General features: G+C 43.2%; 1 protein-coding gene across 11 annotated transcripts in view; it reads left to right on the forward strand.

Annotated features, from left to right (window-relative positions):
* Positions 1–26,056, forward strand: part of TTLL5 (tubulin tyrosine ligase like 5) — a 268,899-nt gene that overhangs the window by 241,538 nt on the left and 1,305 nt on the right. The gene's annotated exons all lie outside the window — the stretch shown is intronic.

Here is a 26,056-nt window from a genome sequence, read left to right on the forward strand (position 1 = left end):
TTGCTCAGCAAGGGGTGAGGGGTGAATGCTGGTGAGGCTGGCTTGCTTTTAATCCAGCCATTTAACTTCCCCTCTTTCCCATGGAGTCAGACCTGAGCAGGGGAGGATAGGATCAAGGTTGGCCTTCTGCCGCCTCCCCTCCATGGTTGGATTACTGCTGAAGGCTAAGACCAACAGTAGTGGAAAAGGGGCCATGCACAAACGAATACACTAGATGAGAAATATGAATTAGAAGGCATGGGGGGCCAGGCAGAAAGCTTCCCTCTAGTGGAGAGGCTCCCTGAGAGTACTTAGATGGGGACGAAGCCCTCCGCATGGAGGGTGGAGCTGAAGATAGAAGGTAGGAGGGGTTAGGAATCACCCTGGATTAGTTACCGTGGTCAGCAAACCACGGCTCGCAAGCCACATGCGACTCTTTGGCCCCTTGAGTGTGGCTCTTCCACAAAATACCACGTGCGGGCGCGCACGTACAGTGCGATTGAAACTTCGTGGCCATGCGCAGAGGTCGGTATTTCGTGGGAGAGCCACATTCAAAGGGCCAAAGAGCCGCATGTGGCTCGTGAGCCGTGGTTTGCCGAGCCGCAGTTCGCCGACCACTGAATTTAGGAGAACATACCTTGCAGGTTACAGAAACAAAAACGTCAGTGGCTAAAGGATTTATTTTTATTGCATGTCAAGAAGTTTGGAGGCAGGCAGCCCAAGGCTAGTGCAGCGCTGCAGAGACATAACTGAGCAGCCAGACTCCTCTCTTCTGCCTTCTAACCCTAATGCATTGACTTTCATCTTTTTTGGTCATAAGGTGGTTGCTGTCCTTACTGGCATTGTGTCCGTGTTCCAGGCATGAACGGGGGTTGGGAAGATGGGCAAAGACAGATGCTTGCTAAATCCGTCCACATTTTAAAAAGCCTCTTTGGAAGCTTGGCATTTCCAACTAACTCATCATTGACCAGCACTGGATCCCAGGCCCACTTCTCCCTAGCAACAGGGCGTCTGGAGAGGTAGTCCTGTGGCTGGGCACGTTGCCTCCCCTCCAACTTGAGGAAGAAGCGGGAGTGAATGTTGAGAAGCATTTATCAGTTTGTCTCAACACGTTCTCCCCCAGGGTCTCCTCCCCTGCTGGGTGGCTCGGGCATCTTTCTGCAGCCCCTCCTCCGGCTTCTTGACGGCTGCACATGGAAGTGCCATTCCTAGACCTGAGTTTGCCAGACCTCGCTCTTACTCCATGGCGTGGGGTGCCTGTTAGATGGAGGTTTCAGGAAGAAAGGTCATTACAAGTGAGGAGGGAAGAAAAAATGAGCCATAGAGGAAAAAAAAAAAGAACCCTATAAATGTGTTTATTAGTTAAAATGATAAATTTGCTCTAAGTATAAGTGTTTGATATCCCACATTCACCCAGATGAGTTATTTGCCATTTGCTCCTGGTTATCCTGTAGCAGAATGATTATGTATACTCAGATTATTGAGAAGAACTTATTGTAAGTTTAATTTTATTACAATAGCAATATGTTGTTTTCCTGAGATTTTGCTCACACTACAGCTGCTTTATAAAAGGAGAGAGGTTGTTACTGATCTCTGTTTGGTTTAAAGAAAAGCTTCCTTATCCTCAGGTCTTTGCTGAGATTCTCCTAAAAGAATAGAACTGAAGCCTGGTAGCAGTGAGTCGAATTTTAAACAGCATTTAAAACTATGAATACAAAGCTAAAGTAATCAAGACAATGGAGTTTGGGGATAGATCCATGAGATAGAATTGAGAGTCCAGAAATAAATCCATACGTGTATGGTCAATTGCTTTTCAACAAAGGTGCAAAGATTATTCAGTGAGGAAAGAATAGTCTTTTCAACTTGCGATTGAAGAGACTAGTAGTACCGGAACAATTGGTTACCTACATGCGAAAGAATTAAGTTGAGCACCTCTACCACACACTGTGCACAAAAATTAACTCCATATGGTAAAAGATCTAAATGTAAGGGCTCACCTATAAAACTCCCAAAAGAACACATAAGAGTAGATCTCTATGTATTAAGGAATATGACGCCAAAAAGCACAAGAACAACAAAAATTAAATAGGAAGGACTTCATTAACATTTAAAAATTATGTGCTCCAAAGGGACCATCAAGAAAGTGGAAAGACAGTCCGTAAAATGGAAGAAAATACTTGCAAATCATGTCTGGCAAGGGATGCATACCCAGAATTTGCACAGAACTCTGACAGCTCAACAGTAAAAAGACAGAAAATCCAATTTTGAATTGAGCAAAGAGTTTGAACAGCTACTTCTCCAAAGAAGATATGCAAATGGCCAATAAGTACCTGAAAAGATGCATCATTAAGCATCAGGGAAATGTAAAGACAAACAAACAAAAACAGCACAATGAGATTCACTTAGTACTCACTAGATGGCTTAATCAAAAGACAATAACAAGTGTGGGTGAGGATATGGAGATATTGGAACCGAGTGCATTGCTGGTGGAATGTGAAATAGGGTGATGATTTGGAAAAGGAGTTTGGCAGTTTTTAAACAGTTGAACAGTGTGTTACCATATGACCCAGCAATTAAACTCCTAAATATATATTCAGGAAAAATAAAAACATAATGTCTGCATAAAAGCTGTATATGAATGTTCATAGCAGCATTACTCAATAGCCAAAATGTGAAAACAGCCTAATTGTCTATCATCTAGTGAATGAACAAAATATGATGTCTACATACAATGGAGTATTATTCAGCCATAAGAAATAAAGTATTGATACGTACTACAACATGGATGAACCTTGAAAACGTAATGCTGAGTAAATCCAGTCACAAAAGACCACATATTATATGATTCTATTTGTGTGAAATGTCCAGAATAGGCCAGCCCATAGGGACAGAATGGGGATTAGTGCTGCCCGGGCTGGGGTGCGAGGAGGGCCACGGGAGTGACTGCTATTAGGCATAGGGTTTCTCTTTGGGGTCATGAAATGTCCTAAAAGTAGATTGTGGTGATGGTGACACAATCTGTGACTACACTAAAGACCACTGAGCTCTGTACTTAAAGTAGGTAGATTTTATTAGTATGTGGTGTATATCTCAATCCTTAAAAGAGTTATTAGTTGATATCTTAAAAGGTAGAAAATAAAACAAAAAGCCTCAGTGTACGCAGTGAAATTATATTTCTTAGCCAAATTCTTTAATAAATACTGATTCAGTGCCTCCTGTACATTAATTCAACAAACATCTGACTGCCTCCTTTGTGCTCAGTGGGCTGCAGGGTCCTGGGAGGAGAGATGCCTGCACCCAGCTTTGCCTGTAGCCATTTGCACTTCCAAGTACGGTGGTGCGCCTGGGGCCGCAGCTGTCCCTGGGCCTGGCCTCGCTTGCTTTTCCCCCCGTTTGGGAAGGTGTCGGGCTCCAGGGTATTTCAGTTGCTTTAGTCAGCACAGCGCAAGAAGGACCTTGACTATAGTTTCAGAGCCTTAAGCTTCACCTCGTGCTCCAAATCCAAGACAGAGCAGCTGAGAATGGGGCTGGCTGTGCCACCAATTGCTCCTCTCCCATTGTTAATCCCTTTCATTCTGCCGTCCACAAGCACCCCTCCCTGCGCACTGCCCTGTTGCCCACTTGTGACACGACTGAACAAGTGGTTTGGGCTTTGAAAGGTGATTCTTAGAGACACCTCAAGTGACCCAGTCCCGGCTGCCAGGATGCTCTTGAGGTTCCTTTCCAGGAGCAGCTAATTACACTTTCCAATCAAGCTCGGCATTAAGAGGAGGTGACTACCACTGCCCCCCCGCCCACCCCCCCGCCCCCCAAGATCCTGGCCTCATTGCCAGGGTCACTGGGAGAGCGGCAGGTTGTTGCTAAGTGGAGGCAGTGGGAAACCTCTAGTCCTTTCTGGCTCTTAAGAAGAGTTCATGCTCCAACACTTGAGTTATTAAATCCCTTTAAACCATGGAACAGCTGTCTTTGTGATGGTTATACATATTATACACTGTATTTCTGCTTTGTTCTGTCACTACCTGGTCAGGATGTTATAGTTTATTTAAACATTCATCCATCTCTTTCACAAATCCTGGATTTTATGCTCCCCACCTCAGAAATGTGAGTCGCTTTACAGTCTTTAAGTACTCTTTTCAGAAAGCCTAGATTAAACTAATTCTAATTTCTCCCTCTCCCCAGATTGATGGATTATCAGTGTCCTAAAATGTTCATTACGTTTACAGGAGCGCTTTCTAATGGCACGTAGAGGGAGAAGTCCAGCCGGGGACCGGGAGGTAGAGTGCGTGTTGCCTTGCCCTGCATGACTGCCACGCTGGCCTCCAGCCCCACAGCTCTGCCCTGAGCCCCGAGCACGGGCACGGGACAGCCTCTTCTCCCTCCTGGCGCTCCCATGGCTGTAGGAAGGGGAGTAGCAGGAAATGGAGTCTGCCCCGGTCATGGGACTTTAGAAAGAAACAAAGCCTGATCTGACGAAGAGCAGGTTAATCCTGCTATTTCATTTCCCTTTCAGAAAGCATCGGGGCAGGATTGTGATGTGAAGTATTTGGTTTCACATCTGTTCCAGGAATGATCCTCGGCACAAATCCATTTTTCTTTTAAGCACCCTAACGCATCCCAGGGAGCTTCTCCCCTGTGCGCCCTCCCCGCCCCCACAGCTGATTTCATGGCCGCAGAGCAGCTGACAGCCTCCCAGAAAGATCATCTTGTCATTGCCACGGGGAAGGGAACCTCGGAGACGTGGAAGTCAGGATTTCTGTGGGTCAGCCGTGTCAGTTTTGTGCTCTGCTCTCCCTGAAAGGTTCAGATAAAAAGTCGGTAGCGTACCAGCAGTGTGGTGTAATGAAAAGAGGGCCCAAGGTAAAAGTCAGCTTTGCTAATGTTTGGATGATCTTGGGCAAGTCACCAAACCTCTATGGGCTCCGGGCCCTCGTCTGTAAAACTAGGGTAATGTTGCCCAAAGTGCGTTCCGTGAAACACAAGTCTTCGCAGTCAAATAAGATTGAGGAATGCTGTGTACACTGTGCTGTTTCTCAAAGAGGCACATGTGAGTATAGCAAAGGCTCTGAGGAGTTTTTCCGTAAACACACTTGCATTTAACCTAGCATTTCTCAGCTGTATCGGACCTGGAACTGCTTTACCGGTTATGCTAATGGACAGTCCTGACACTGTGAGAACTGAAGCCTGTCACATGCCATGTTTACCACCCTTAATTTAAAGCAACACCACGCTTCCAAATCTCATTCATGGGGGAAAACAATTTTATATGTGGCCAGGTGACCTCTAGTTTTAAAAACCGAACCTAAGAGCCAGAGCGATTACTCAGACCCACACAGGCTGTCACGTGAGTTTTGACAAGGTTTTCCGGAACTCACCTCTCAGGCGCTCAGTGTTCCTAGATGTGGCCTCTGGGGGTGTGGCAGGAAGTTTCTCTGAATAAGTAATTATGCTCAGCACACATATCAGGTGCACTTAAGGAATAAACGGAACAAATCACAACATTTCTAACCTCGATTCAGAGAACAAACATATACACAAGGAAAAAGGTCAGATTTTTGAGTAAGAAAAAGAATGATTACCAATTCATATTTTGAGAAATGTTGGTATATTTCATTAATTAAATATCTACTGAGAAGATGCAGAGAACAAGGAATTCAAGGCAGCAATGAAAGTAAAACATAAAACAGGATCAGGGGTCAAATAAAAGAAACATGACGTAAAAATTGTGTAAACAGGATCAGGCTAAGAGAGGACTTTTAGGACTTGAGAAGGTAGCAGTTCACCTGGCATAAATATTGAGGGTAAAATTAAGTTCTGGCTAAGATAACCTTAGCCAGACCATCTAACAGCTTAAAAAGTCTGACTAATGATAAATCTTGTAAGGAATAAATAAGAATGGTTAAGTAATCAATCACTCAGTTTAGAGAAATACCTGCATAAAGTGTCAGTCTAAAACAGGGGTGGGCAAACTTTTTGACTCGAGGGCCACAATGGGTTCTTAAACTGGACCGGAGGGCCGGAACAAAAGCATGGATGGAGTGTTTGTGTGAACTAATATAAATTCAAAGTAAACATCATTACATAAAAGGGTACGGTCTTTTTTTTCAATAGTTTTATTCATTTCAAACAGGCCGGATCCGGCCCGCGGGCCGTAGTTTGCCCACGGCTGGTCTAAAATGTTGAGTTTTGGGATAGTGTTGGCTTTCTCCTTGCTCGCCTCTCTGGTGGCTCCTTAGTCTCTTTATAAAGCTGTAGGGTCGGTCTGTGATCCTCTTCCCTAGCTGCCCTCCATGGTCATCCTTTCCAAACCTGTTCTTCCAGTCAGGGCTGTCACCTGTGGCACCGCTGATTGGTTGTGCGCTGCACACTTCCGGGGGTGCCATGCACATAAAACATGGCACGCAGCAGCCCTTGTCCGGCCCACACTGCTCTCAGGATCTGTACCTCCCAGCCACCTGTAGACTCTCTCCTGAAAGTCCATGGTTTGCCGGGAGCCGGTCCATGCTTGCTGTTTCAAGGGACCTGGCATATATGGCATACTGTTCTTAATATGTTTGCTCACCTTCTTGGCACTATGTGTTTTAACCAAGGTCTCTGAGAAAGGTTGTTTCCCCAGGTAGGGATTTTCCCCTGAAGTTAGGGAGGGAATAAAACCTCTTAACTAAGTGCCAGGTGGGTAATTAATCACTTTACGAACAATCATGCTTAAGCTACATAATCTTTACTCCCTGGAATGGAGATAAGAAACGCCCTAACCTTTGAAATAGAGATTGATAGGATTGAATCAACTGGTATAAATACAGATGTAAGAAGACAGAACTAAGAGAGACGGAACTTAAGAGACAGAACCTACACAGGAACCAGAAGACAGAACCTACACAGGAACCAGAAGACAGAAGAACTTCGCTGGAGAGAACACGGCAAAAGATCCTGGACTGAACCTGACTACAGAAACTGGCAAGAGAACCTGACTAGAACCTAGTGACTGAACCTGGCTGGAGAACCTGGACAGAACCTGGCTGGAGATCCTAAAGCAGAACCTCTCTGGAGATCCAGACCAGAACTTGGCTGGAGATCCAGACCAGAACTTCGCTGGAGATACAGACCAGAACTTGGCTGGAGATCCTGGCTAGAGATCCTGGCTAGGCTGCTGAACAACTGAACGCTGTCTCCGTGTCATTCCTTCCTCGCCGACTCCATCCACGCCTTTGGGGACCCCTGGACCCGCTGGGGCTGGACCCAGGTAGGGATTTTCCCCTGAAGTTAGGGAGGGAATAAAACCTCTTAACTAAGTGCCAGGTGGGTAATTAATCACTTTAACTACGAACAATCATGCTTAAGCTACATAATCTTTACTCCCTGGAATGGAGATAAGAAACGCCCTAACCTTTGTAATAGAGATTGATAGGATTGAATCAACTGGTATAAATACAGATGTAAGAAGACAGAACTAAGAGAGACAGAACCTAGGCACAGAACCTACACAGAACGTTCTCTAGAGACAGAAGAACTTCGCTGGAGAGAACATGGCAAAAGTTCCTGGACAGAAACTGGCCTCAGAACCTAGAGACAGAACCTAGCGAGAGAACATGGCAAAAAATCCTGGACTGAACCTGACTACAGAAATTGGCAAGAGAACCTGACTAGAACCTAGTGACAGAACCTGGCTGGAGAACCTAGCAAGACAACATGGACACAGAACCTGGCTGGAGATCCTAAAGCAGAACCTCTCTGGAGATCCAGACCAGAACTTGGCTGGAGATCCAGACCAGAACTTCGCTGGAGATACAGACCAGAACTTGGCTGGAGATCCTGGCTAGAGATCCTGGCTAGGCTGCTGATCAACTGAACACTGTCTCCGTGTCCTTCCTTCTTCGCCAACTCCGTCCACACCTTTGGGGACCCCTGGACCTGCTGGGGTTGGACCCCAGCATATGGCGCCCGAACAGGGACCCCTAGGTAAGCGCCCCACACTCGGGACGGATCGGACTCCACCGTAGGAATAGGGTGGATAGTCTTCGCCGACTCCGTCCACACCTTTGGGAACCCCTGGAACAGGATTCCCTTAGGTAAGCCCCCCCTTTGAGAACCCCCACACTCAGGACGGATAGGACTCCACCAGGGTACTGCAGACCCCCCTATAGAGGATAAGTAGGGTAAGAAGGTGGATAGTACAGAACTTAGATTGAGAAGATGTGCCATACTGAGTCCAAAGAAAGAAGACTCTGTATTGATCTTTACATTAAGAAGATGTGCCATACTGAGTCTAAAGAAAAAAGACTCCGTATTGATCTTTTAACACATATGCTTGCTAGCAGAGGAGTTAAGGTTACTCCCAGTCAGATGGAACATTTTATACAAGAAATATGTCCATGCTTTTCTGAGGAAGGAAAGGTGCCAGAAAGGTAAATGTAGAGGCATGGGAGAAGGTAGGCCCAAGGAGCCTTATCCTTAACCCCACTGCAGCCTTTCCACGCCGGGAAAGTGCAGGATTGGCAAGCTCTCCCTGGGGTGATAGATCAGGACTCATGTAATAGCAGAAAGCGCCATTCCACTCTTAAAATGGATACAAGAGAGCATTTCGGGTTTTTCTTTTTAATGCCTGCTTTTAAAAAATAAAAAAGGGGGAATTTGCCGGGAGCGGGTCCATCCTTGCTGTTTCAAGGGACCTGGCATATATGGCATACTGTTCTTAATATGTTTGCTCACCTTCTTGGCACTATGTGTTTTAACCAAGGTATCTGAGAAAGGTTGTTTCCCCAGGTAGGGATTTTCCCCTGAAGTTAGGGAGGGAATAAAACCTCTTAACTAAGTGCCAGGCGGGTAATTAATCACTTTAACTATGAACAATCATGCTTAAGCTACATAATCTTTACTCCCTGGAATGGAGATAAGAAACGCCCTAACCTTTGTAATAGAGATTTATAGGATTGAATCAACTGGTATAAATACAGATGTAATAAGACAGCAAGACACAGAACTTAGAATACAGAACCAAGAGAGACAGAACCTAGGCACAGAACCTACACAGAACGTTCTCAAGAGACAGAAGAACTTTGCTGGAGAGAACATGGCAAAAGATCCTGGACAGAAACTGGCCTCAGAACCTAGAGACAGAACCTAGCGAGAGAACATGGCAAAAGATCCTGGACTGAACCTGACTATAGAACATGGCAAGAGAATCTGACTAGAACCTGGTGACTGAACCTGGCTGGAGAACCTGGACAGAACCTGGCTGGAGATCCTAAGCAGAACTTCGCTGGAGATCCAGACCAGAACTTGGCTGGAGATCCTGGCTAGAGATCCTGGCTAGGCTGCTGATCAACTGAACGCTGTCTCTGTGTCTTTCCTTCTTCGCCGACTCCATCCACACCTTTGGGGACCCCTGGACCTGCTGGGGTTGGACCCCGGCAATGGTTGTCTAAAACCCAACACGCCTAAAACTGAACTCGACCCCTCAGACATATCCCTCCTGTGGCCCATCCCTGTTCACCTTCATCCAAGGCAAAGCCAGGAACCTAAGGATCCTTCTAGCTATTCCCCTCACTCCACATATCCAATGGGTTTTTCTCTTTAAATCCCTCTCGGAGCTTATATCCAATCTCATTCACTTTCACTGCCTTAATTCAGACACCACTTTTGTTGTAATTCCTGCAGCATTTTCCATGCGGATCTCTTCGCCCTCCGTCTCATCTGCTTTTCTCCTCCACACTGATCACGCTTACAGTGGTCTTTTAAAAGCAATTATAATTGTGATGCTTTCCCACTAGAAAGCCTTCAAAAGCTCCCTTTAAAGTGAAAGCTCCTACACTGGGGAACCACAGCCCTCATGGGCTGCTCTCTTCTCTCCCCATATTTTCCACCACTCCCTCAACACTTCCCTTTAAATCCCAGCCATTCTGAATGACTTGTCACACTAGCTCAAGTTTCTGTGCCATTGCACGGGATGTTTCCTCTTCATGGAAACCCCATCTCACCTTGGCTAGCTCCTGCCCATGCTTCCATCCCAGATCTTATCGTCTCTTCCACTTCCAGCTCCTACGAACAACTTCTGTGTCACTCTCTCCTTCCTCTGTGATAGATTTGCTCAAATAATTTTCTTTTGTTTTACTTGTTGGTCTGTAGATTATACACTCCCAGAGGGATTAGGAATTATGTCATTCACTTTCTATCACCACCCTTTTCATAGTGCTGGGCGTATAGTAGGTATTCAGCAGGTGAATGTGGGAAAGATCAATGCCTTTTGCTATTTTGTATAAGGTTTAACGTAAACCAAGTAAGTCTTTAGACAGTGTTAGGAGCAGCTATGCGGTGTTCATATCCTATACATTATGAGTGTTTTTAATAACTATTTCTAAGCTTTCGGTCCCTTAGACTTTGAGAGGAAAAAGAAACTGCCATTTTTGCAGTCAGCTGTTCCTACTGTTCATCTTCATTCACCCAGAAACCTGCATGGAGGGGGAACAAGCAGACAATAGATTAATAGGTTAATGGTGTTAAATCTACTACTCACGACTATTAAGAAGATACGATTTAAATGTGAATCTTCTAAAAATTGATACTGTAGGAAACCAGGACGTATGTGCTCTCACTTTATTAATTGACTGTTTTCAGAATGTAGTTGTTTGCTTATCTCTGTTTTTCATTGATCCCAATACAGCTCCGATGGGGGGAGAGAGTAAAATAATAAAGTGTCAATTAACTGAAAAACTTAATTATTTTTTTAAATGTTTTTGCTCATAACTTTAAGAGAAAAAATGCAAATAGCAAGTATATAAGGTAACATGGTTCAGTGGAAAAAATCCTGGAATTGGATTCTGTGTACCTACTTGTCATTTAGTAAGTATGATCTTGAACAAGTTAATTAACTTCTCTGGGCTCAGTTTTGGCATCTGTGAAATGGAAATGCATTTATTTAGAAATATTTTTTGAATGTCTGCTATGTGTCAGGTGATGCGCTTGACAACTTAATTAAAAGAACAGCTATGTCTTCTTCATGGGTTGCTCTGAAATCTAGTTGAGGTATTGCAAGTAAAAACATTGAAATTTTTCTTTTATTATCACGTGACTCCTTGAACCCTCTTATTCATCAGTCATCAAAGACTCTTTCGGGGAGGGAGGGCAGAAAAGTACACTGATTCATTTGCAGCAAGGTTTGAAACAAAGAAAAATTTGGCCTTAACCCCAATTAACAAAAAAGTTCAAATAGCCACAATATTCTTTGCCCAAGTATTCCAGTTAATACAGGTTTAAATATATTATTTAATTGATTTCAGAGAGGAAGGGAGAGGGAGAGAGAGATAGAAACATCAATGATGAGAGAGAATCATTGATCAGCAGCCTCCTGCCCCTTATTGGGAATCGAGCCTGCAATCCGGGCATGTGCCCTTGACCAGAATCTAACCTGGAACCCTTCAGTCCGCAGGCCATGCTCTATCCACTGAGCCAAACCAGCTAGGGCAATACAGGTTTTTCTTGGTATGTGAGGTTATTGGTTGTATTAGTCAGCTATTGCTGCATAACAAATTTTACCCCAAAACTTACGACTGAAAACAACAAACTTTTGTTATCTCACAGTTACTGTGGGCCACGTGTTCTAGCTTAGCTGGATGCCTCTGGCTCAAGGTCTCTCATGAGGTTGGAGTCAAGCTGTCAGCCGAGAGCTGTGATCTCACATGAAGGAGCAAATGGAGGATCCTCCCCAGTTCGCTCGCATGATGTGGGCAGGCCTAGTTCCACGTGGGCCTCTCCAAAGGGCTGCTGGATGGACTGGAATTTTATGTTGGAGTCTTAACCTCAGAATATGCCTGTATTTGGAGATAGGCCTTTAAAGAAGTGAAGTTACTAGTATTAAGTCAAAAGGGAGCTATTAGGGTGGGCCCTCATTTAATCGGACTAGTGTCCTTATAAGAAGAGGACATTTGGACTCTCAGAGATACCAGGGATGCCCTCACACAGAGGAAAGACCCTTTGAGGATGCAAAGAGAAGGCGGCCATCAGCAAGCAGACGAGAGAGACCTCAGAAGGAACCAAACCTCCCAACACCTTGATCTTGGACATCAAGCCTCTTAAACTGTGAGAAAATGAGTGTCTCTTGTTAAAGCCACCAGCTCGTGGTACTTTGTTACGACAGCCCTGGCAAACTGCTGCTCTGCCTCACAGCATGCAGCTGCCTCCCCTGGGCAAGCAGTGGACACCCAGGCAGAAGTCACAGTGTTTATAACTTAACCTTGGAAGTGATGTCCATGACTTTGCTGCGTTCTCTGTGTTAGAAGGGAGTCAGTAAGTTCAGTCCACACTCGAGAGGAGGGGATTACACAGGGCATGGATATCAGGAGGCAGGAATCACCATGGCCACCTCAACGGCTGCCTTCCACACTAGTTTAGTTCTGTTGTTAATAAACTAAAAATAAAAAGTTAGGAGCTATACAAATTGGCAGTTTTGACATGAGGAAGCAGATTCAACCTCATCAAATACACAGGCACTCTGACTGATATAATGTGTCGGCCTTAGTACCGTTCTGTGAAGCTGAGATTGTTATGACCAGGAAGATATAAAATGTTGATGTTTAGGACAAGGTTTTCTGTATGTGAAAAGGAGCATTTTATGGACTAGACTACAGAGAAACAGTACAATGAATCCTTAAGTGTATGTCTAATATAGTGATTCTCAACCAGGGGTGCATACCAAGAGGGGATGAGTGAAAATGATAAGGGGAATGGGGGGGGGGGGGGGAAGAATAGTCAAACTATTTTATGTGTGGAAAGTAAGAAGAAACAGCTTTCATAAAGTAAACTATAGAAACTGAGCAAAGTCTTATTGGCTAATGGAGCATAGGTCATAAAAGGTTGAGAAACTGCCCTAATTCTTTCACTGGTAATAGATAAAAAAAGGGATTCGGGATGCAAGCTTAGAGGTGGACTGGCAATGAACCATAATGCCCAGAGAAATGATGCATTTTAGAAAATCCAGTGAAGAGTCATAAAAACTATTAGTGGGCTATATGGATTAGGTTAATCCATATAGATAAATGTAAAGTAACACATATTCAGGAGCCTTTTGAGAACTACTAGGAAGAACTTGACAAGAGTAGGATAGGCCATGTTGAACCCAAGCTTTAGTTGAAAGGATCCAGAGGACATCTGCTCTGTGGTGATAGCGAGCTGACACCTGACTCCTCATAAGAACACTGGGTTTCCAGGAGCTTCAGCCTCTAAAATTAGCCACATTGTCAACTTGATTGTCTCATGGTTGTCTAACCATCAGAGTCCATGTGGCAGAGCTGTCATTATTCCCAACCGAGGTCAAGCTTCTTTCACCAACAGCCTTCTTTTCGGTCTCTTAAATGCTGCCAGTATGAAATTGGACTCTTCCTTGACCTTTCAGAAACTCTCTAAGAGTTGTCACATATACTCACATCTCCAAATATTGAGCTCCAATTAATTGGCTCCTGCCTCATTGGGACTGCCCCAGGGTGGCCCTTTGTTTTAAGAGAGGAAGAAGCTGTTTCCCGTTACCTCCTGGTTGAATGATAGCAAGATGACAGACTGATTCTAGGGTCCATTTCATTTTCCTTACAAAAAGCTGTGGGACTAGAGAGAGGTGGTGGGAGGATCTCACAAGATGACCCACACCAAAAAGGCGTCTGGAATTTGAATAATATTGCTGTGGATTACTAAAGAGTTCTCCTGACGTAGATATTTATGTTGGTATGGAGCAATTTCATAGCTATATTGTTAAATAAAAGATGCCCACAAAAAACCACTCCACTGTAGCTTATGCTCCCATTTGTATAAAAAGGGGAGAAGGAATATATGTTTGTGTGGGCATAGGCTGCTCTGAGACGGGCACACACAAACACACTCCAGTGATGAGTCTCAGGAAGAAAACACACTCTTAACTCTATACCCTTTTGTATTGCTTGATTTTTTAAAAATTTGTACTTGGATTATTTTATTTATTTATTTAATCCTCACCCAATGATATTTTTCCATTGATTTTTTTTTTTTTTTTTAGAGAGAGAGAGAGAGAGTAAGAGACGGGGGAAAGACAGAGAGAAACATCGATGTGAAAGAAACACATCAATTGGTTGCCTCCTGCACATATCCTGACCAGGGCCCGGCCTGGGAGGAGCCTGTAACCGAGGTACAAGCCCTTGACCAAAATTGAACCCAGGACCCTTCAGTCCATAGGCTGATGCTCTATCTACTGAGCCAAATGGGCTAAGGCTTGGATTACTTTTAAAAAACAGAAATAGAAACAGTTTTTAAAGAGAAAGAAATTAAAGTTAAGCAGGAACAAGACAGGGATGCCCACTTTCACCACTCCTGTTCGATATAGTACTGGAAGTGCTAGTGACAGTGATCAGACAAGAAGAAGAAATAAAAGGCATCCAAAAAAGAAGAAGTAAAGCTGTCATTATTTGCAGATGACATGATACTGTACATAGAAAACCCCAAAGACTCCATCAAAATACTACTAGACTTAATAAATGAATTCAGCAATGTCACAGGATACAAAATTAACACCTAAAAATCTATGGCTTTTTTATAACCAACAATGAACTCTCAGAAAGAGAAACTAAAAAAAAAAAAAAAATCCCATTTACCATTGCACCAAAAAAATTAAGATACCTAGAAATAAACTTAACTAAGGAGGTAAAAGACCTGTACTGGGAAAACTACAGGACATTGAAAAAAGAGATAGAGGAAGATGTAAACAAATGGAAGAACATACTGTGTTCATGGATTGGTAGAATCAACATCATTAAAATGTTCATACTACCCAAAGCAATTTATAGGTTCAATACAATCCCCATTAAAATACCAACGGCATATTTTACAGACGTAGAACAAACTCTCCAAAAATTCATCTGGAATAAAAAAAAAAAAAAGACCCCGAATAGCCACAGCAACCCTGAGAAAGAAGAACAAAGATGGAGGAATCACAATACCAGATAGCAAGCTATATTACCAAGCCACGGTTCTCAAAACTGCCTGTTACTGGCGCAAGAACAGACATATAGACCAATGGAACAGAACAAAGAACCCAGAAATAGACCCAAGCCATTATGCTCAATTAATATTTGAAAAGGAGGCAAGAGCATGCAATGGAGTCAAGACAATCTCTTCAATAAATGGTGCTGGGAAATTTGGTCAAATACATGCAAAAAAATGAACCTAGATCACCAACTTACACCATACACAAAAACAAACTTAAAATGGTTAAAGGACTTAAATGTAAGATGGGAAACCATAAAAATCTTAGAAGACTCCATAGGCAGCAAAATCTCAGACATATGTCGTAGCAATAGCTTTACTCATACAGCTCCTAGGGCAATGGAAACTAAGGAGAAAATAAACAAATGGAACTATATCAAAATAAAAAGCTTCTGTACAGCAAAAGAAACCATCAACAAAACAACAAGAAAGTCCACTGCATGAGAGAATATATTTGCTAATGCTATTTCAGATAAGGGTTTAATCTCCAAAATTTATAGGGAACTCATACAACTTAAGAAAAGGAAAATAATCCAATCAAAAAACGGGCCAAGTACCTAAATAGACACTTTTTGAAAGATGACATACAGAGGATGAGAGACATATGAAAACATGCTCAAAGTCACTAATCATCCAAGAGATGCAAATCAAAATGACAGTGAGGTACCATCTCACACCTGTCAGAATGGCTATCATCAACAAATCAACAAATGACAAGTGTTGGTGAGGATGTGGAGGAAAAGGAACCCTCGTGCATTGCTGGTGGGAATGCAGACTGGTGCAGCCACTGTGGGAAACAATATGGAATTTCCTCAAAAAGTTAAAAATGGAATTCCCATTTGACCCAGTAATCCCACTTCTAGGACTATATCCCAAGAAACCAGAAACACCAATCAGAAAGGACATATGCACCCCTATATTCATAGCAGCACAATTTACCATAGCTAAGATTTGGAAACAGCCTAAGTGCCCATCAGCAGATGGGTGGATTAGAAAACTGTGGTACATCTACACAATGGAATACTACGCTGTGGTAAAAAAAAGAAGGAACTTTTACCATTTGCAACAGCATGGCTGTAACTGGAGAGCATTATGTTAAGTGAAATAAGCCAGTTGGAGAAAGATAAATATCACATGATCTCATTCATATGTGGGATATAATGATCAACATAAACTGATGAACAAAAATAGATCCAAAGACAAGGTAGCACTGAACAGACCATCCAACCTCATAGAGAAGGCAGGGTAGGAGGACGGTTAGAGATCAACTAAAGGACTTGTATGCATGCGTATTCGCATAACCAATGGACACAGACACTGGGGCTGTGGGGGCTTGCCCTCGGAAGTGGGAGTGGCAGGGGGGCATCAATCCTCAAAAAGTTAAAAATGGAACTCCCAGGGGAAAGGGAGACATATGTAATACTTTAAACAATTAAAAAAAGAAAATAAATTAAAGTTAGTCTAAGCCTTTAAACACATGGTCTATTCTCCCTACATGGTGATTTTTTTTAAATCCCACCCCCCAGCACATGCCCTCACCCCCCTACTGCCTGTGTCCATTGGTTATGCTTATACTACATGGTGATTTGGGTTTTCCAACTCTCTTTTCTTTTTGTCATTGTAGTTTGGAAAATCATGATGTAATACCAGCTGTGTATTGAGCACCTGCTATATCCTAGGTGGATTTTTTTCACTTACTCATCTCAATAACCTCATGAGGAATGTTTCTTACCACCTCATTTCTTAGCTGAAACTTGTATATTCCTTCCCCTGGGACTTTTTAGAAAATAGAGAGGACAAAGTTCCAAGCTTAATTTTCTATGAAATGCCTGACTAGCACTTTGCTTCACAAAGTCCAGGTGGCCTTTCTCCTGCGGGTTCAGTGGGTCAGTTCATTCTTTGGCTTTTTCCTTTCTGTGTTTTCTTTCTGTGGGCTAATTATTTTATTCATTTTCAGAACTTCAGCTTTCACCTTCATTCTAATGATTGGCATCCGAGTCTCCATTGGCGGTATTCAGAATCCATCTAGTTTTAGTAAAAATCCAAACTCAGACATCTGAGAAGAGAGATGCATCTTTTGACTCACATGACGAGAGAGAATTAGGATGGATAAAAACTACATGTGGTCAGATCTTTCTTTTTCTCCATCCCTCTCTGCTACATGTTCTTTCTCTCTGTCTTTATCTCTTTTAATTTATCTTCACAACTTCATTAATCTCCCTTTTTCCTTTTTTCTATGGTTTCCATGTAGCAAGATCAGATGGCAGGATATAGTTTGAGCAGCTCCAGCTTTATTCTTTCCAGCTTACTGACCACAGAATAATGAGAGCATTTCTTTTTCTACATTAGTTTATATAAATCCCAACGAAGGGCTGTGATTGGCTTGGCTTGGGCGATGTGACCATCCCTTAAGGCAATTGCTATGGCCAAGGAGATGGGGACTTTCATATTGTTTTTGCAACCATGGCCACCATCCATCTCTAGAACTTCTTGTTTAAATCCTGCAAAAATGAAACTTGATACCCATTAAATACTGACTTCATTCTCCCTTCTCCACCTTCTGCAACCACCATTTTTCTTTCTGTCTCTATGAACTTCACTACTCTGGATATTGCATATAAGAGGAATCATACAGTATTTGTCCTTTTTTGACTGGCTTATTTTACTTAGCATATGTCTTCAGGGTTCATCCAAGTTATAGCATGTGTCCAAATTTCTTTCTCTCAGGCTGAATAATATTCCTTCATATGTATAGACCGCATTTTGTTTATTCATTCATCTGTTGATGGATACTTGAATTGCTTCCACCTTTTGACTACTGTGAATAATGCTGCTGTGATCATGGTATACAAATATCTGTCCAAGTCTGCTTTCAGTCATTTCAGGTACATACCAAGAAGTAGAATTGCTGAATTGTACAGTAATTTTATATTTAATTTTTTGAGGTACCACCATACTGTTTTTCCATAGTGGCTGCCCATTTACATGCTTCCCGGCAATGCACAAGGATTCCATTTCACTCCGTCATCACCAACATTTGCTATTTTTCTTTTTTGATAGTAGCCATCTTTTTTTAAAAAATATATTTTATTGTTTTTTTTACAGAGAAGAAGGAACAGGGGTAGAGAGTTAGAAACATCGATGAGAGAGATCGACCAGCTGCCTCCTGCACGCCCCCCAGTGGGGATGTGCCCGCAACCAAGATGCATGCCCTTGACTGGAATCGAACCTGGGACCCTTGAGTCCACAGGCTGACGCTCTATCCACTGAGCCAAATCGGTTCAGCAGATAGTAGCCATCTTAATGAGTAAGGCAGTCTTTTCAATTAAACCCTGGGGACTGAGATAATATGAGTGCCATAGACAGAAGTAGAGCACCCAGCATTGTGGACAAGTGGGACAGATAACACTGTTGGTATTTTAAAAGTCAAATTCGGCATGATGGCTGAACATGAAACTCAGAAAAATCTCCTCAAAAGCCAGGGAGAAGTTAGAGCCAGCTGCCGAGTTTAGCTTATAGAGGTACCTGTCAAAGCTGCGAGTGGTTAAAATCGCTAAGGTAAAGAATGTAAGAAAGAACGGCAAAATGCAGAGGAGGAGGAGCCAGGGAGTAGAGTAGTCCAAGGAGAGTCTCAGACCCACAGAGGGGAGATCCAGAGGGCGGGGATGGGGAGGGATGCAGGCAGGGGTGGAGTAGGCGGGGTCAAAAGAGGGTGGGGATGATGGATGAACTCAGATGCTAAGACAAATGATATTTTTTAATTGCCTGTGAATAAGGTTTTGTCAAGTTGAATCATTTTCATTGGAATACTACCCTGTAGAGTCCTTTGTAATTTTCAGAATGCTTAGTTGTCCCTTAAAACAACTCAGTAAAGTACACAAGTTATTCTTCCCATCTTACAAGAAGGAAGAAGCTCGGAGAGGTTGTAATTTTCCTAAGGTTACTGCTGGGTACCTCTCACTCCCCCGAGATGATCAGTTTGGGGGAAGCTGAAGTTTAGAGGCGCCCAAGTCAGAGCGGCATGAGGTGTTGCCCGCTAGTGCCTGGGCAGCTTGTCCTCCCTCGCACATGGCGCTCATTCAGCACCTCCTGAAACAGTGTCTGCTGGCCATGCTCACCTTCCCAGGAACTGCTACGGAGTCTGATTGTCTGAACTCTACAGCAGTGGTTTCTCAACCGTGGGTCGTGACCCAACAAAGGTCCCCAGATCAATGAGTGGGTCACATCCGGGCTCATGAGAGCTGGTGGTGCGTCTCTTCCCAACTCGGCCTTCAGTGCCTGCGTGTTCTGTGAAGTCGGCTGTGGTGGAAATCGGCCAACAACAGTTTCCGGGGCTTTTGTTTGTCTTACCACAGAGAACCAGTTGTCACACATTTACTAGCATACCTCTGGTCATAACCATCACTTCTCTCCCCTGCCCCCGGCCCCCTGCAATGGAACAGAATGAACTAGAAGAAAAATACCAGGGTCCATCTACTATAAAAGGAAGAATTGTTTTATGAGACTTTTGATTAAGTCATAGATATTTATGTGTGTGTGCATATAAAATGTATTTTATACTATTCACTGCAGTAAAAAAAAAAAAAAAGTGTGAAAGTAACTGGTCTAGGGGGTCCCTTCATTTACTTCCTCAAACAATTAAAAGTATGCTGTTCTTCTGATCTTTAGACAAAGAACTTCTCAAAAGCCAGGAAGAAGTTAGAGTATCCTTATGGGGGGGAAAGCCTGCAAACATGTTCAATGGCCTGCCCTTGGGAAACTAGCTATATAACCGTAGTTACAAAAAGAAACACTTTTTACTGAGTGGCATTTGAAAGTCCTTCAAATAGATTTATATTTTTCTGTTCCATGATGTAATTCTATCATGCCCATCTTACTGAAATGAGTTATATACATTTTTCTTAGAAGAATTAGGCTTATTGTGTGTAAGACTTAAGTTCTTTACAGTAGAATTCCTTAAAATAGTGTTTTATTGAAACTCATATTTTGCAAGTAAAAAGTAACTCTCCTCCAGTACATGGTGTTAGCGTGTAAGAGCCAAGCCAAGTGCCTATAATGTTCATTAGAAACAGAGAGGGAGGGTTCCTGGGAGGGGCTGCGAGCTGGATGGTGCCGCTGTGGTCGGCCAGCTCCCTGCTCCCTGTGGCTGCATTTCAGACTGACTCAGGGGCTGCCTGGGCTCTGAGCAAACCCCTCGCAGCTGTGCCCGGCGCCTCCATGTCACCCAGGCAGGGTTTCATGAAATGGATCTGCTGCTCCTGTGCCTGCGTTGTTCATTCCTACATACTGGAGCTGTGCCCGGGAAGGTGAGGGGCCAGCAGGTTGGCCCTCGCGCCCCAGCTGTCCTTTCCTCCTAGTGTCACTCAGGATATAAATAACTGCGTTCATTCAGGTTCTTTCTCATCAATCCAAAGTGTTGCCAGAGGATACTACCAGGGCCACTCTGATCAGTTGGAAAGACCTTAGGGGCAAACCTGAGAGGCACAATTTCTAAAAGTCTTTGCATGTAGGTCATTTTTTTTTCCAATATATTTTTATTGATTTTTCACAGAGAGGAAGGGAGAGGGATAGAGAGTTAGAAACATCGATGAGAGAGAAACATCAATCAGCTGCCCCCTGCACACTCCCCACTGGGGATGTGCCCTCAACCAAGGTACATGCCCTTGGCTGGAATCGAACCCGGGACCCCTGAGTCCGCAGGCCGGCGCTCTATCCACTGAGCCAAACCGGTCAGGGCTGTAGGTCATTTTTTAAGTTAAGTTTTTAACTTTGTTTCTCTTATTCACCTCAGATGTTGGAGGAAGAAAAATCATTTATCTCTTCATATTGTCTGAGGTCTGGGCCTTCTCTACCGACCTGGAAGTCACATTAAATTCTGTCTTTTCTCAATGGGAAAAGCCACGATTCAGATGTTGAAATTTTGCATCCATTTTCTTCCGGCAGCTGGAGGGCAGCGGGAGTCCTGGTCTGGAGCGTGGGCTGCTGCTTATCTCACCAGCCTTTTGCTGTTGGCAAATGCAGTTTGTATGTAGTTGGGAGTCTTTTGCTCCATAGGAAACACTGCTAATGGTCATCCCCACATCAGTGCATCTGGTATGTACCCAGCAGCTCCCATGTAAATATTTACATGGCAAAATGCTGGGAGCTCACCCGGCCAGTGTGGCCCAGTGGTTGAACCTCAACCTATGAACCAGGAGGTCACGGTTTGATTCCCAGCCTGGGCACATGCCCTGGTTGCGGGCTCGATCCCCAGTGTGGGGCATGCAGGAGGCAGCTGATTGATGATTCTCTCTCATCATTGATGTTTCTATGTCTCTCTCCCTCTCCCTTCCTCTCTGAAATCAATAAAAAATATACATATTTTTTAAATGCTGGGAGCTCGGGTCAGGTGAAGATTTGTAAGATGTGGTCTCTGCACTTAAGTGTGCGTGCTAGGGCCAAAACCGGTTTGGCTCAGTGGATGGAGCGTCGGCCTGCGGACTGAAGGGTCCCAGGTTCGATTCCGGTCGAGGGCATGTACCTGGGTTGCGGGCATATCCCCGGTGGGGGATGTGCAGGAGGCAGCTGATCGATGTTTCTCTCTCATCGATGTTTCTGGCTCTCTGGCTCTCTCCCTTCCTCTCTGTAAAAAATCAATAAAATATATTAAAAAAAAAAAAGTGCTAGGGACAATGAGTGATTCATGCAAGAGGGGGTGTGCCCTCGCCCCCCAGAAACATGAAAGAAGCATTGATCTTTCAGTTTAGGGAAGCCTCTCCACCATTGCCCTCAGGGCCCTTATGCCTCAGAGTGAGCATGGAACGTGAATGTGCTGGCCCCTCGGTATTCTTCCTGTCTGGGTGCCTCTTGTAATGTACTTCACCTTGGCAAATGTCAATCACAGGGGTTAAAGATATTTTCATTCACAGTGTCAAAGTAATGCAAGCCAGTTGCTTCAACCTGGTGCTAATGGAAGAACGGCAGCTGGAAGAGAAACCGGGTGTGTTGGACTCTCTGATAGTTGCCAAGCTCATATGATGTAGTTTACAGGAGCTTCAAAAATTTCGAGAGTAATTCTCATGATATTTTATGTTCGTGTTGCTCATTGACTTTAGAACTAATCTGATATGATGGAACTTCATATAACGATAAGCACCAAGTGAGTGTATAAGTACACAGTATGAGCCATAGCCATTTGACCAAACAAAAAAGAAAGAATTTCCAGGCCAGGACATCAAAGCAGAAAAGAAGAAGGTGGGTTGATGTCAGTGAGTCAATGACGGGTTTTTCAAAGTCCTACCAAAGAGGGGGCTGAGGGGGAAGAGAGAGAGAGAGAGAGAGAGAGAGAGAGAGAGAGAGAGAGAGAGAGAGAGAGATGATGATCATGGCCACAGAAGCAGTGAGGGGGAATTCCATCACATCATTGTCCTGTGTGCCTTTCCTACCCTTATGGTCCCAGAGGGGTCACCAGGCAGGAATGGGACTGGAGCTGCTCTGGTCCTGAATTATGGCACCACATGAGGGGTAATAGGTAAATCCCAAGGTGGAAAGTCTAGTGGGAGACAGTATATAGATGGGACCCCAAAGGGCTGTATTCTTTATGTAGATGTCAACCAGAAATAACCCCTCCCCCTCCCCCTCACCTCCATCCTCAGGCACTGAAAGAAAATTACCTGTCTTGAACTTGGTGCTAAGTGAGATCATACAGGGGACTCTCCCCTGAGTCTTCATAAATACAAGCTGGTGTCCATGTGAGCTTGGGCATGAATTCATATTTCCTAGCTGCCCTGAAAACGTCCAGATTGAGAATTTAGTTTAAGGTGGTCCTCTAGGCTAGTAGTGGCTCCTGGCACCTAATAGAATCAAATGCTTATTTTTTCCTGGAGGATCCTCCTTCAACTCAAAGCTCTAATAATCCCTATAGGGAAAGTTCTAAGAACTGTGAGATCATAGTTTGAAATTAAAAACAGCCCTGGCTGTGTGGCTCAGTTGGTTGGAGCATCACCCTGTGCACTGGGAGGTCGGGAGTTTGATCCCCGGTTGGGACATATGCAAGAGGCAACCAGTCTATGTATCTCTCTCACATCCATGTTTCTTTCTCTTTTCTCTCTCTCTCTCTCTCTCTCTCTCTCTCTCTCTCTCTCTCTCTCTCTCTCTCTCTCTCTCTCTCTCTCTGTCTCTCTCCCCCTTCCCTCCCTCTCTAAAAAAATAAAAATAAATAAGTAAAAACAAAACAAAAAAACAATAAGGAAACATGGCACCATAAGCAAAAGCCAGCAAAAATAACAGAATAGTATTAGACCTCCAAAAAGTAAGGTATTAAAATTAGCAGATATACAGTAAAAAAAAAAAAAAAAAAAAAAAAATCTCATATATCTAGAGAATTTTAAAGGGAGGAAAAGTATGAGTAAAACCAAGAGATTAAAATTATGATCAAGCTGCCCATCCAGTGTGGCTCAGTGGTTGAACATCAATCTATGAACCAGAAGGTCACTGGTTTGATTCCCAGTCAGGTCACATGCCCAGGTTGCTGGCTCAGTCCCCAGTAGGGGGCATGCAGGAGCAACTGACAAATGATTCTCATCATTGATGTTTCTATCTCTCCCTCTCCCTCCCTCTCTGAAATCAAAAATATATTGCCGGAAGCCGGTCCATCCTTGCTGCTTGACACAGTCGCTGCAGGAAAGAAACATCTGCACAGCATATGTTTCAAGGGACCTGGCGTATATAGCATACTGTTCTTAATATGTTTGCTCCCCTTAGCGCTGTGTGTTTTAACCAAGGTCACCTCTCCGAGAAAGGTTGTTTCCCCAGGTAGGAATTTTTCCCTGAAGTCAGGGAGGGGATGCCTCTCCTAGAAAGGTTGTTTCCCCAGGTAGGAATTTTTCCCTGAAGTCAGGGAGGGGATGAAACTCCTTAACTAAGTGCCAGGCGGGTAGTTAATCACTACAAACAATCATGCTTAAGCTACATAATCTTTACTCCCTGGAATGGAGATAAGAAACGCCCTAACCTTTGTAATAGAAATTGACAGGATTAAAATCAACTGGGATAAATACGGATGTAACAAGACAATAAACGGCAGAACTTCGCTGGAGATCCAGACCAGAACTTGGCTGGAGATCCTGGCTGGAGATCCTGGCTAGGCTGCTGATCAACTGAACACTGTCTCCGTGTCCTTCCTTCTTCGCCGACTCCATCCACACCTTTGGGGACCCCTGGACCTGCTGGGGTTGGACTCCGGCAATATATTTTTTTAAAAAAAATTATGACCAAGCAAATCTGCAAAAACCAAATAGCAATTTTGGAATGAAAAAACAAAAAACATAGTAATTGCAGTTTAAAAATCAATGGGTGAGTTTAACTGCAGATTGGACCCAGTTGAAGAGAGATTTAATATGCTCGAAGATACATTTAAAGAAGTTACCTGGAGTGTAGCACAGAAAGAAAAGTGATGGAAGAAAACAAGTGAGAAGCCTAATATCTAATTGGAGTTATGGAAATAAACTGGACAAGGATATTTGAAGAGAGAATGGCTAAAAAATTTCCCAAAGTAATGAAAGATACACAAATTGCGGTGAATCACAAGAAGTCTACACCTAAGCCCTGGCCAGGTAGCTCAGTTGGTTAGAGCATCATCCCAGTAGACCAAGCATGTCAAACTCACGGCCCGCGGGCTGCATGTGGCCCAGCCAATATAACGGCATGTAAGAAACGTTGTAATAAAAATTTCGTAACTTAATTTTTACAATATCCTGTTATACATAGTTATTAATACAACATTCACTAATGACTGATTACTATAATCATGTTGCATTCATTTCCCTTACATGCCTTACACGCAGGCATACCATTTCTCTCCACTAATACTAGCAGTGAATATTTTAGTAGCCGATTGCCATGTCATTAGTCTTGTACTGACTTGTTTGGTGTGCGCAACAGGAAATATTTCGCTTTCAGAGAATAAGAAAAATAGGTTTATTTGCATTATGCTTATTAATTTGTGCAGTTATTCAGTGTCTGGTAAGCTGATGTTCAAGAAAAAATATTAAAATGTTCTATTTTCTGTTAACGATTATTTATTTCAGCCCTTTGTATTCAGCATGTCTCTCTGTTTCTATGAAAATTGAGTTTTTTGGGTTTTTTTGTGGCCCACATAAACTTAACCCTTGTTTATTTGGCTTGTGTTAGCCTTTGAGTTTGACATGCTTGCAGTACACTAAGATTTTCGGGTTTTATCTCTAGTCAGGGCACTTACAAGAAGCCACCAATGAATGTATAAATAAGTGGAACGGCAAATCTCTCTCGCAAGTCAATTTTTAAAAAAAGAAATCCACACCTAGACACACCATACTGAAACTTTAGAATACGAACGACAAAGATGTTAAGAGCAGCTAGAGTGCACAGAAGGCTCACCAAAGGACTGCGGTTTGTTTGACAGCATGCCCTCAGCACCAATAGGGGAATCAAAGTACATTGTCATGTGGCCACTGATGAAAGACAATAATTACCAAACCAAAAGTATATTTTAAGCAAAAATATCTTTCAAGAGTGAGGATGAAATAAAGACATTTTTCGACACATAAAACCCCCAAATAATTGGTCACTAGTATACCTTCACAAAAGGAAAGATTCTGAAGAATATGTTTCCAACAGAGGAAAGTGATACCAGAAAAAGATCTGAAGGGCCAGGAAGAATTATGAGCGAAGAATGTGTAAAAATATGGGCAAATACAAAAATAACCAATAAAGTGATGATAATGTTCTTGTGAGGTTTAAAAGGCGGTGTGTGTGTGTTGGGGGGGGGGGGGGGGGCGTGGAATAAGGATATTCAACACCAGTATCATGTAAATCAAGGGGGAGGGTATGATTAGACTTAAAGTAGTCTAACTTTTAAAGTTGTCTAACTTGATTTTGCAGTGAGGAGGTTAAAGATATTAATTTCAACTTTACAGTTAATATATACCAATGCAGAAATGAATCAAGTAACTGCTAAAAAAAAATAGACATATAAAACTTCCAAAATAGTACAGAGAAATTGGATGAGGAAAAAAGATAAATCCATAAGGAAGAAAAGCAAACCCAGAAACAATGGGTGAAT

The sequence above is a fragment of the Myotis myotis genome, unplaced genomic scaffold, assembly GCF_014108235.1.
Source record: "Myotis myotis isolate mMyoMyo1 unplaced genomic scaffold, mMyoMyo1.p scaffold_m19_p_1, whole genome shotgun sequence".
NCBI classification, from domain to species: Eukaryota; Metazoa; Chordata; class Mammalia; order Chiroptera; family Vespertilionidae; genus Myotis; species Myotis myotis.